Here is a 13,153-nt window from a genome sequence, read left to right as displayed (position 1 = left end):
ACATCGACAGGAAAAGCCAAATGAAATGTAGCTCCTGTAATTTATAAGCTATATAAAGTTGGAGCTCTTCGTTTAGATGTACTCCAGTGCCTGGAGTGTAGGCTCTGGCTGAGGCTGCCCCCTCTGCAGTACAGGCTGTGTGACCACGCAGCCAGGATTAGCAGAGCAGGCTAAAAAGTGATAAATGCCATTCTGATTAATTTCCTGTAGCTCTCCTGAAGGTGACATCCAAGGGCGTGCTTTAAAAACTGCTCAGCTTCATTGTGTATTCCATCCAAAATCGAAACAGCTTCTCTGTGGGATGTTCATAATGCACTCAGGCTCTGCGAGTGCTGCATGAGTCAATTGGTTGGTGTCATCTCAAATTCTCCTAAATCAGAAGCTGCAGACAGGGAGCGTGGTGTGTAAAAACACGAAGTGGTCCTTGCCAGTCGTGAATTGGTCTCCTTAAGGATTTGAGAGGTTTCCTTTGGTTTTCCAAGGTTTGTATTTGAAGTGAATGGAAGATTTGTTGTGAATTTGATAGTGTGAAAAAACACAATCTGCCTCCTGTGTTTGGGGATGGTTGTACCTTAAAATTTCTCTCTTCCAGTCTTGGTCAGGATATTGGCATTACCCTGTGGTTCCTGCCCATTGAGGGCAGCTCTCCTGTAAATGAGGATATGTAGGATGGGGAAAAAGGGAAGTGTGGACAAAATCCATGTTTTATGTTGCCTAGCAGACCTTTTAACAAGATTTCAGATTAAGTTTACTAAAAGCATATTAATAGGGACCATTACAGGTTGCATTTCCTTTTGGAGAAATACAAAGGATGGTGGATGCTGAATTGGGTTTTGTGTGGGGTAAAGTTGCTTGTATTGAACTTGTCACAAGGAAGGAAACTGAGGCAATTTTTGAACAAAGTGCCAAAACAGGACTTCAGGTGCAGCTTTTCTCAAGAGACATCCAAGCCACTTTCTTTTTTAATTGCCACATAAGGAAGGCAGATGCAAATGAACTCTGTAGGGTGGGGCACCTCTTTGCCCAAGTTGAGTTAACCCCAAACTGTGGCTGGAAGTTGGACCTTGCTACTCCCACCCAGGGCTGTGATGGAGGCTGTCCACCAGCTCAGGGGATTGATTTATTTAAAAAGTAAAGCAAAAGAAGGGAAAGTTTTTGTATCCTTCAGCTGGTCAGCTCAGCGAGTGCAGCCTGACAGGGGGAGTGGGGTCAGGAGCACAGGATTTTGGGGGAAGGTGGTGTAGGTTCTTTGTGGCAGTGCAGATTTCCCTTCAGTCAGACTTGCTATGGAACCACATGTGTAAGTGTTTTCCTCCACCACCTGAGACAGGCAGGGATGCCTTTTGGTCAGCTTTCAGCAGTGGAACTTCTGAACTGGACCTGTTCTCTTGATGGAAAAAGATGGCCTTGTGCAGGGGGTGAGATGTGTGCTAGGGAGCCATGAGGAAATTGAGTTCTTCAAGGTTCTTGTTTAAATAACCTTCTGTAGTCTAATCTAATCAATTCATGCAGAATTGAGGAAAAAATTGCTTGACCTGGGGTAACCTTAGACCTTGTTCCAGAAGTCTTTAAATTCAGATGGTGCCTCAGGTGATACAATCTGGAATTTTCTGGAAACACGTGCTAGTAAAGATGTTGCAGTGGAGCAAAGCCAGAGCTTCAGGAAAAGACCTGTAAGAACATGGAATCCAACCCTTAACCAGCACTGCCAGTCCCACCACTAAACCAAATCCACACACCTTTTAAATACCTCCAGGGCTGGTGGCTCACCTGGTTCCCTGGTCAGCTGTTCCAATGCTTGACAACACTTTCTGTGAAGAAAGTTTTCCTGTCATCTAATCTAAACCTCTCCTGGCACAACTGTTTTCTCTTGTCCTATTGATTGTTATTTGGGAGATGAGGCTGACTTCCCACTTGGCTACAACCTGTCCAAGGATGTGAAAGGCTACAGCCTGTCCAACAAATGAAAGGATTTGGAGTCACTGATTTCCTTCCTAGGTGGAAAACCAGTGGAAACAACTCTAAACTGTGTTGCTTTTCAGCTTTATCTTCTGCCTTTGGTAGGATACCTTTGAAAGTATCTGTTTCTGGCAATTACTGGTTGACCCCTCAACCTGGCTGACTCCTCCTTTGGTTGTGTTTATCAGCATTTGGAGCCTAGGGGGAATCACAACTAGTTCATTGTTGAAATGCTCTGGTTTTCCTCAGTTTACCAAATGCATGTTGATTGCTGGGCATGCACATTTTAAGAAATGAAGGATGCTGGATGAGACAGTGGTGAATGAAGCATTGGTCAAACAGATTACACAGGTTCTTGTAGTTGTTGGTTTTTCTGGGTCTGGATTGAAGGCACTTGAGACACTAGTTCATGGCAGACTCAAGTGTTTATTATTATAAATAAAACAGTCTCACAACCATGAGTTTGGCAGCTCTTCATTAGAAGGCACAAAATGGCCAACAATCTCTTGTTCCAAGGTCTTTTAAAGCTGAACTATCCAATTAAGAACTGACACCTGGATTATTTCCCTTTTAACCCAATAACTGATCCCACAGAGCTGCAATGGGGACTTTTCTGCCCAATTACAAAATGCCACCCAAACCCATGGAGAAGGAGGAAGGAGAAGCATGAAGGAGAAACTCAGGACAACACCCTGTGCCCTCCATCTTGAAACTTAAATTTCTCACCAAGTGACACACCTACACTGCTCTCTACAATCTATTTCACACTTTTGTGGATTCTGGTCTATCTTGAAGTCTGGGAAATTTTCTCCATGAATGAGGGTCAAAGTCAGTGCTACCCTGGGGTCAGGGCACCCCAGAGCAGACAGAAATATTCCCAGTGCCCTGGGTTTCCACAGGTTCTGAAAATGTAGATTTTGCATTATGAAGCACAGTATTGCACAAGATGAAGTTAGGACAAGCAAAGGACCAGCCTGAGCCTTGGGGGCTCCTGCAAAAGGGAAATCTGCAAGAATTTCTTATGGGAGTTCTTGTGTGAATTAGAGAACTTGGGGCTTGAACAAAAGGAGGAAATGTACAGCAGTTTGATTTGGGTGGAATCATCAGGAGTTTGTGGGTAATGCCCAAAGGTTATGAGGCATAAGACTGAGTGCACGATTTCTGAAGGGCTTTTAAGGAATGAAAGATCCTCTGTGACACTTGGAGGGTTAGTTCAGAAAAGTTGTGGTCTGTGTTAAATAGATATCAGCTGCAGAAATCACAATTCCCTGATAGATTATACTTAAAAATTTTTTTTTTTCTTTCAACACTGTTTTTAAATATGACACTAAAATCTCAAAGATTGAGGAGTCAGTATTTCTGGGATGGTTGTCAGTGTTGTTGGGTGTTTTAGATTACAGGAACCAGAACATTGTGTGTGCCAAACCTAGTTATTTGTGTTCTGTGGGGTATGGAGTTAAATTAATTTTAATTTGGAAAAAGATGGAATATATAAGTGGTCCTCAGTGTGTGGATGTAAACATGTGCAAGTGTAACACAAAATTAGGATGTGAAAGTGTCTCTTGACAACGTTGTCTCCAGAGTTAGTGGGATACATCTGTCTAGCTTCAACAGCTTGTCAGATTGTATTGCCAAAACTTCATTCAATATGTATGACCTCCTTTAAAGGTACTCTAGCTGTATGCAAAAGAGCTGGGATGCATAATATGTAGGAAAACTCCATTAAATCTGCCCTAAAAACTGTCAAAACAATCAAGCACTTGACATTAATGCAGTAAAGTGTATTTTGCTTCAAGGCTTGTTATTCCATCAATAACAAATTTTTGGTCTTCTGAAATCTGTTTCAAAATTAGCATTTTTTAATTAGAATTGGAAGTTTCTGCTTTGAAATGTGCATATAAACAAGCACCATGTTTCTTAGTGTGCTGAAGTACCTTCATTGCTTTCTTGGAAATTGTGTTTCCTTCTTTTGTATGGTTTGACCCTGGTGAATAAATTCAAAAGGAAGGTGTTGGTTGTGCTGTTTCAACCTTCATATTTTGAGAAAAAAACATCAAAACTCTTCATAAACCTTTTGAAGTTGCTAAACTTAAGTATAAAAATGGTTCAGCTGGAAGGTAATGCAAGTTTTTCTGGGCAGTGAAAGCAGAAAGTTGTTTGAACGTTACAAAATCTTGTTCCTTATACAGAGTGTATAGGAGTCTTAGGGCACCTCAGCCTTTTTTCTGCTTCTCCTTTTACAACTGCACATTTTTATTGCTTTTATCCCCAAGTGTGGTGATGGGACAGAGGAGGAGCTAATGTGAGACTTGCAGAGCTGTTGGGTTGGTGTGCAGACAGACAAATAGAATGTTGTGCTGTGTCTCCTGAAGCCTGAGCTGACTTCAGGCTCTCTTCAGCTGTAGTTCAATGCTCAGCTGCTTGTCCAAGCTGTGTGGTTGTGTCACAGGAGCCCTGGCAAGTGAAGTATCCAGCTTGTGTTCTCAAGGGCTTCCTCAGGTGGGGCTGGACTGGCTGGGAGGTGCTTGACTTGTGATAAATGGAAAAATAATTTATTTTCAGGTTGCAGATGTCATCCTCATTTATCCTCCTGGGATACTTTCAGAGGGGTTGAGGGAGGATGGGAATGAGGTGGCAGGGGTGAGGTTTTTTTGATTTGTTCTGTGTTTTTCTCCTTCCCTGCAAAGGTCAGAATTCTGTATTGTGATCTTTTAGTACTACATAAAATGAAAACTGAGAATAGGCAAGTATGATTCTTATCCAAAATCTCTTAATTTGAAGCATCTATTGAGCCAACAGATGGATACATGCTGGTTGGGAAGGTAAAGCCAGCTGGCTGCCATGGCAGGCAGGAATTTGATAGTAAGATACAGCAAACAAGGGTTACCTATTCTATCTTCTCTGCCCCGTGGCAAAATCAACCATGTCATGTCATATCTGACAGATCTTTGGCTTAAATTCCCTTCACATTTCCCAAGGTTGGGGGCTTTAATGATTCTTCTGGTATTCTACACGGTGTTATTCTTACCCTGGAGTCTTTATTTTTGCCCTGCTGTTTAACCCTTGTGCATCAGGCAGAGATTTTGGTATGTTATTGCTTTAAACCTGCCTTGCTGTTGACAGATTGTCCTGTGCATTCAGCATCCACTCTGGGGTGGATGGGAAGTGTGTAACTGCAGGAGGCTTGCAGCCAGCCTTGCTGGGGAGGGCTTGATGACTAACTGCAGCTGGGTGAAGTGCAAGGCTGTGAGGATGGCATTTAACAGATTGTGCCTTTCTTCAACCCTGATAAATAGAGGGGAGGAGCTTCCCTGATCAGCAGAAGTGACATGGAAGGTGCCTGTGCAGTTAATTCAGAGGAGATGAAATGGAGAAGAGACAGCAGTAACAGCAAAAAGCCATCAGAACCTGGTGGTGTGGAGAGAGCTGTGTAGAGGAAAGAACAGCTCAGGCACACACTGGGTTTTATGTTGGTGTGGTCATGTGCAGATCCACTGGGGTAGCACACAAGAAATAGTCAAGGCTCAACAATATGAACATTAATCAAAACTCTGTGTCTACCAGGTGTGGACAGAGATGTGATGGAGTTGACTGTAGGGGGATAAAATATAAGAAAATAAAGATAGTGTAGAAAGTAATCTTACCCCTGAGGAGTTGCAGCTGTGCCAATTATCAAAGATTAGGAACAGGCCTGACTTTAACAGGCCACAGCTGTAACCAGTGAGGAGAAGATGCTGTAAAAGAGTGGGGTGGTGTTGAGAAGGGGACTGGAGTCAGCTGGCTGCTTTGTGGAGAAGAAAGAGGCAATGTCAATGCTCTGAGGAACTGCCCATGAGAAACACCAAGAAGGTCTGAAACTTTTGTGATAAGGAGAAAGCAGTATGGAACCCCTCCAGTAAGATGATAGCAGCTGACCATGTCTTGCTGTGCTGGAGGAAGGAGGAGTCAACACAACTCTTTGCCAGTATCCCCAAAGACCTTCCCTGTTCTGTGCTAAGAGGTTTTGGTGTTGCAGGGTTGGTGCTGCAGTGCCTGATGCTTCATGCAGCCTTGGGGGCTCCTCCTGTGTAGGAATAGCAGGTGAATGGTGCTGGTGGCAGCTGTCCATCAGTGTCAGGGTTTATTGCTGGCATTGGGTTTGTCAGACCTTGGACCATCAGTGGTGACACAAAGAGCCTGAAACATTGACTGACCACCCAGCAGCTACACACTGCTGCAGAGTGGGGCTGCCTGTTGTTGCCAAGATCTTCTAGTGGTTATTATGCAGCTTGATTTATGTATTATTATAATCTCTTGTACAAGTGGCCTGCACTTGTGGGCACAAATCAATTGTATCTTCCAGCTTTTGCTGCAGTTGGTGGAGAGCTCTGTGAACTTCCTGCAGAGTAAGGCTGAAACTTCTTAGCAGTAGTTACAGAGTGTGCATCACATGATCTGATTGGATAATGCTACCAAGAGAGGGAATAATACCACTACTCTCCTGTCAGGATTTTGTCAGGAACTTATACCAAGGAAAAGAGAAATACATCTCTTACTATTGTTCTTGCAATTCCAGGAAGATCCTGAAACCCTCTGGTCATATGCATTTCAGTAGTACTGCCAAGATGGTCTATTCTTCACCCATTTCAGCTGCTTTTGGTATTACTGGGTGTTACAGTATGCTCAGGGTCATGTTCCTAGACTTGTGTTTGTAAATGATGCCAGGAAAGGTTTAGTGATGTTTTCAAAGCCTTGGCCCTCTGCTTGGTGGATCTGTGAGCAGGGATTGGTGTGTGGTGGCCACAGTGTTGGCAGCTGTGAATCCTGTGGCTCCAGCCCTCAAGGTCCTTTTTAGGGAAGACCTGCATGTCAGTGGAACTGAGGTCTTTCATCTTGGTAAGGCTTCTCTTTCTCTCTTACTGGTCTGAAAATGCAAGTGAGATTTGTGGAAGGAAGGGTTCATCCTGTTTCCTAACAGAAGTTGAAAGTTGAACAGGCCATGTCTGTGCAGAGGGTGGGGAGCTGGTGCTGTGACTGCAGCTGGAAGGATCCTCTTGAAAAAAGAATGGCTCTTTAAGTTGTACATCCCAGAAATCTTTAGCTGCAAAAAGGAAGTGACTGGAATTTGAGAGCTTGATCCCTTGTGTGGAGACCAAAACCTTGAAGATAGAAAAGGGAAATGCATGGAATGTATTAAAGCAAGAGAGATGTGTGATTTCTCATGACATAGCATTTAAAACTGATTTAATGATGAAACAATGGCAGTTCCTGAAAGGATCTTTCAAAGACATTTCATTTCATGTTGTACATACCCAATGATCCAAGGAAAGGATCCAAGGTTTATTCAAACACCTCATGAGCTGCTTGAAGTGTGTGTACAGGGAGAGAGGACTTGGGTTCTACCCAGCAGCAGAAGTTGAATTTTGCCCCTTTGGAGAGGAAGTCAGCACACATTTCAGGCTCTTTACCTTTAGGTGTGTCATAAACTGCAATGTTAGGGTCTGATCCTTAAGCTTAATAAACTTCCCTTTAGGAGTTGTTAGGGTTTAACCCAGCAGCTGAACACCACACAGCCCTTCATTCACCTCCACAGTGGGACTGGGGACACAGGTGGGGAAAAAGATAAAATGGAATTGGGATAAAGACATTTTAACAGGACAGAAAAGGAAAGGTAAACGATAGTAATGGTAACAAAATATACAAGTGATGCACAAAGCAGTTGCTCACCACCCACCTACCAATGCCATTGAATTTCTGCTGCCACCTGAGATATTTTAAGCCTTGTGCTGTGGGAAGGTGCTGCAGGGATGCACAGTTTCTGCAGGAAGTCTGAAGGGGATACAGAGGATGATATTTATCTGAGAAATACAGGTTGACTGTCTGGGGTAGCAATGTCTGAATTTCCTTTGCAGTTAAGGAACACCAGGATGCAGCTCCCCTGACCTGTTTGAAGCATGCATTCCATGGCCTGGTGAGGTTGTTGTTTTGGTTTTTGGGTTTTTTTGGAAGCTTTGTAACACCTTTTCCCATCTTTGACAACTGACAGTAAACACATGGAATTAAAATTCCTGTAACTTATACAAAGGGAAACAGGAGGAAAGCTGCAGCCTGGTGCTTTCCTGCCAGCAAGGGTAGCAAGCAGAGGTAACTGGACTGTGTGCTAAAATGACTAAAAGATTTCTTGACAGTTCTTTGCTGTAGTTACTGACTTTATTGGAGACAAAATGGACTGCCTGGAAGTGTAAGCCATTGCAGGAATGCAGTGGAATTTTTCCCTACATACTTGCTTGGACATGTGATACATTGCAACACAGTTTAAGTGAGCACTGAGGGATGAGCACTGCTGTAGGATGGAACAAGCCTGCTGCTCAATATCAGGGAATAAAGCACATGCTCTCTTCTTGCTTTCTTTACAGGAAATATGATCTAGATAGCATTAGGACCCTTGGCTTGTGTTCAGAAGGCTGCTGACCTAGCAAAGGCCTGCAAGTACTCCTGCGAGTACAGATTGCTTTGAAAGCTGAAGAAAATAAAGGAAGCCATGTGGCTTTGTTTCTAAATGGCTGCTCTCAGATTTCCTCTGGCTTGCAGAGGAATACCTTTGATAAACCTCAAGAAGATTGTGCAATGCAGATGGAAGGGAAACAAGCATCTCCCAGCAGGCTCATGCTCTGGGGTGTTACAGACCATCATGAGAAACTCCTCCTTTACAGCAGAAGTAGTTCTTGCTACAAAACCTTGCTTGAGACTTCAAATGTATTTCCTTAGATGCTAATTTAATAAAATAGAACAGGAGAAGGCAGGGAAGAGTTGTAGCAACAAGATAGAGTGCCAAAGAAGTTAAAGAAGAACTTTGGTTGTTCTGAAAAGCTCCTCTGCTCTTTGGTTTGTCATAAAGGGTTCTGCAGTGTTTGAAGCTCCTTATCACATCACCAGAAGATGTGTCATTGAGGTCCTGCAACTTTCACTCCTTCAGAACTGCAACCTTTAGTCTGTCCTCCAGAAAGCTCAGAGAGCATGTTGAGAGAGGAGTGCTACCAGCTACCACTCTGTTGCAAATCAAGCACGAGTACCATGAGCAAGTGCAGGAATTGAGGAAGAGTTTTGTCTCTAAGCATCAGAAAATATTTTTCTAATCCTGTTACTGTAATGCTGACATCATGAGGGAATCACTACAAAAATGTATAAAACTACAGCTCACTGTAGATGTTTATTTAATTCCTCACAATTAAAAGTCTAATAGAATTTAGTTGCATCTGAGTAAAACACAAACTACTCATTGTATTTCTGTCTCCAGAGATTTAGAAACAGAATTCGTTATTGACCCAGATGGATCATTTTTATAGTCATTAGACTAATTCACCAAATACAAAGCAATGATCAGCAAAACAGGAACTACACAGCCATAATTAGTACCTGGGGGGGTGTCTTAATTAACTATAGAAAGTTGCTAACGATGTGGCCTGAGATGAATGATGAGCTAGTGATGGGTTCTGAGATAGTCTGCAATCTTGTGAGAGGATCTTTGTCAGAGAGGGATGCTGTAAATCCTCTTTGCAACCCAGTCAATCTCCCTTAGCTCCAGGAAGTCCTTCAGTCCCACTCTGTGCTCTGAGGATGGATCATCTGCACTATGGAAATGCCAGCGTCTCCATTTTGTGCATCTTGGGATTGTGAATCAAAGAAGATAAAGATCCCAACATTCAAGTTAAATCAGTGTATCTTTTGGTATGAAAACTTCATCTCTGTGCAGTGCAGTAAGTTGAATGTGCTGCCAGATTTACCTAATTTGATGTGACTAACAACATTTCATTATGAAATTTGTTGTGTGCTTTTTGTGACAAAGCCTAAAGTAGTTTGTTTTGTAGGAAGACTGGGTAGACCTAAGGAGACTAACTAGGTAAGTCTGGTTACTAAGCTGGTCTAGAGACTAGCTTGGGTAAGGTGCTGTGCCTGTGGTAGGAGTAGATGAGATGCTGGCAGCTGTTCAGTGTTGAATGATGATGCAAACCACATAACCATGCATTTTAATAGCAAAAGATGGGTTAAAGAAACTGCATCTGCACTGCCAACAGAGCTGCAGCTCCTCAGTAGCTGTTGTTCTTGAGCAGGACAAACTGTTTACTGATGGCTTGTGTGGGCAGTTGCAGGGATTGAGAAACCCTTCCTGTTGAGATAAGCTGCTCTGTGCTGCCCTGCTTGCACAATGCCCTGCTTGTGGAGCTGTTGTTTGACTGATTCGCTGCCTGCTTGCATCATTTCTGTCTCCTGGGCTTGGGGAGAAGTTTGGCTGCCGATGAGGGTTTAATCTGGGCTTTCCCTGTGTCTGTTGCAAGGAGGGCAGGGTGTGAGATGGGGACAGCAGGCAGGTGGTGGTGCACAGAAAGGGGGCATGACCTCTTTGGGGAGGCCAGCTGTCCTGAGCCCACCCAGGCTCTGTTGCTCATCTCCTTGGTAAACTGCCTGGTGTTGTAAAGCTTGAATTTTAAGGCTAGATTATAAATACCACAGCTCTTGTCCAAGTAGTAAAAAGATGAGTAAAACGCAATTTGGCAATTGTTTTGCCTTGACAATTGCAATGGCATTTGAAACTGATGTGCTATGATGGCACTAGTCAGAGTGCTTATGCATCCTCTTTATGGTGCAAGTGGTCTAGTGTATGAACAGAAACACAACAGCTTTAGTTTTTGAACTGGATTTCTGTCTGAAAATCTGCTCCTTTTCTGTTTTGACAGTGGAAAACTCTTTTCTTTACCACTCTCACATAATACCATAAATAATGAATTGTGTATGCAAATACACTTTGGGTACTTCTGGACAGCTTAAGCTGAGTTTTCAGTTACCTGGGACTCATATTCTAAACTTTCCTGAAACCCATTTCTTGCAGCCCTTCCCTTCTGTGCCGTTCTTTCAGGGAGAGGGAGAGTCAGTAAACTTGGAGGATTTTGCTTACAACTCTGCCATGGAGTACCTGGGACTTTGAGTTCCTGTAGCAAAGCTCTGCACCCAGCTTCCAGCCTTGCTTCAGCTCATATCACTTCTCCCTTTGCTATCAATGGATATTTATTTTCTTGAAACTCAGATACAGTGGATATCTTGAATTTACCAGCATGGAGGATGCTACAAGGAGAAGCTTAGCAAGCTGCAAAAATGTGTGGCTGCATTCCAAAGGAGAATGTTAGAGCTGAGCTTCTTTGAGGTGTGCACCCTTGAGAAATCAGCTAATCAAGCCTCTGCTGCTGGTGTCAGACTCGCTGGTGCTGCTGAGGCTGAGTGTGCCCGTGGTGCCTGCAGATGCAGACAGCCTGTGTTCCCTGCTGTGCCCCCAGATGGAGCTGGCAATTGGCAGGGCAGTTGTGTTTGTGTTGCAATCCTCGCTGAAAGCCTTGCCTGATCTCTCCGGGGCAAGAGCAGATAGGAGCTAAACTGTCAGCTCGATTTTCCACTCTGTCCATGAGCATAGGTCAAAGACCTGGAATAAAACCTGTGGGGCAAAGTTCAAGCCAAGCTGTTGGTCACAGGGTTCTGCCTGCTGCTTGCTCATGGGCTGAGACACGGGGTGTGAATGACTCATGGTTTAGATTTCTGTGTCCATGGAAGCCTTGGTTCAGTGGGATACAGTTGCCTGCATTTCCCTGAGGGGTAGGTGCTGAATCCCAGACTGGAGAGTTTCCCTGTGCCTCGTGATCATGAACACATCATTACTGGAAAGCTTGTTATAAAGCTTGGAGGAATTTAGGAGGAGAGTGTTGGAACACTGGTTTTATCTGTTTCCTCTTCTGTCACTGTTAGGAGGAAAGCAGTAATTAATACAGCTGGGTGTGAAATGCAGCATTTTCTGTTGGCTCTGACTTCTTTCTGCTATTCAGTTTCCAGGCTTAGCACAGACAGAAGGCAGCAGTCAAGTCTTTCAGTTAGTTCAGAATCCTTCTTAGGAGGAAAAAAGTTCACTTATAATCTTTACTGAATTTAGTTCTCTTACCTTGAGGATCTAACAGCCTAATATAGGGGTAGTTAACCTTTTCTTTTTTAAATGGAGTGCTTAATGTGCTGGTATTGGCAAAGAATCTGGGAGCATGAACTCTGGGTAGCAACTTCATAAGTTTATATAGCTAAAGGAGAAATAGCTTGGAAGTTTGCTCACTTTCTAAATGGTGTCCAAAATACACAGTTTCAGAAAGTTCCTGGGAGGCAGTTTCAGTCCTTAATCTGATTTTATTGGGATGATTTGGGGGTGGGGTGTGTGTGCCTTGCTGGGGGAACAGCAAGTGAAGTTTAAAGTGAAATGTCCTCTGTCAACTCGTGCATTGTGAGGATGACACTTTCATGATAAGAAGACCAGGAAATGTATCTTAAGAACTTGATGTTAGAAAAAGCAACTTGATAAAATCTTGGTGATGGTTGGTCTTTGCGGGGTTTGTCTGGAAATCTTTTTAGCGTTGTTTCTTGAATAAGCTGATGATTGATAGGAGAGAGCAAAGGAGTAAACATGGCAGAGAATGAAATGGAAGACAGTTTTTTTAATATCTCCTGAAGGAATGCTTAGGAAAGAACATTTTCTGAGTTCTGGAAGTGGGCAGTTTTTTTACCCAAAGCAATTTATTCTTTTAAACAATGATACTGTATATTTCCACCACAATGTTGCTTACTTGAGAGGTCATTGAGAGGTTTCCACTGAGTCGGGTGGTTTTGAGTCAAAATTTTAACTTGAGGTTGTATTTTGTTTGTGCTTCTTGATGGTGAAAAGAGTATAAAGGAGCATGAAGAATGTGCTCGTGTCCAAAGCAGCTAATGCACTTGGCAATCTCTGTAAGAGGGTATTTGTCCAGTAAACATAATGTAATAGGATCTAGGAGATTCCCAGATGTACATGATGTGCTGTAATGGAAATTGTGTTAAGGCTTCAGTAATGCTTTGAGAAGTCTTCTGTTGCAGAGCTTTAAAGGTGCTTTTTATGGTCAATGTATGTGATTCACCATCTTATAAAATATTTCAAGACTAAATGAATTCCCATTTTTTCAGTTTGCTACGAAGTTCAGTGCTTTGCATTGCTCTTGAAGTGAAATGGGGAATGTTGTCTTCTAAAGTAGCAGTTAAATGGCTTTAAAGAAAAATCCAATTATGCCACTTCAGTCACTGCTTAAAATACAGCATCCACTGGCCTGTTGTGGTGTGGCAGTGGGAGGATTAATAGGAGAGTATATTGGTCTCAAGA

At 43.0% G+C, this 13,153-nt stretch overlaps 1 protein-coding gene across 1 annotated transcript in view; it reads left to right on the top strand.

Moving 5' to 3' along the window:
- Nucleotides 1-13,153, top strand: part of RHEB (Ras homolog, mTORC1 binding) — a 39,390-nt gene that overhangs the window by 5,225 nt on the left and 21,012 nt on the right. The gene's annotated exons all lie outside the window — the stretch shown is intronic.

Source organism: Melospiza georgiana, chromosome 1, assembly GCF_028018845.1.
Source record: "Melospiza georgiana isolate bMelGeo1 chromosome 1, bMelGeo1.pri, whole genome shotgun sequence".
Lineage (NCBI taxonomy): Eukaryota > Metazoa > Chordata > Aves > Passeriformes > Passerellidae > Melospiza > Melospiza georgiana.
Note: the sequence above shows the minus strand (reverse complement) of the source record. Positions and strands in the feature narration are given on the sequence as shown.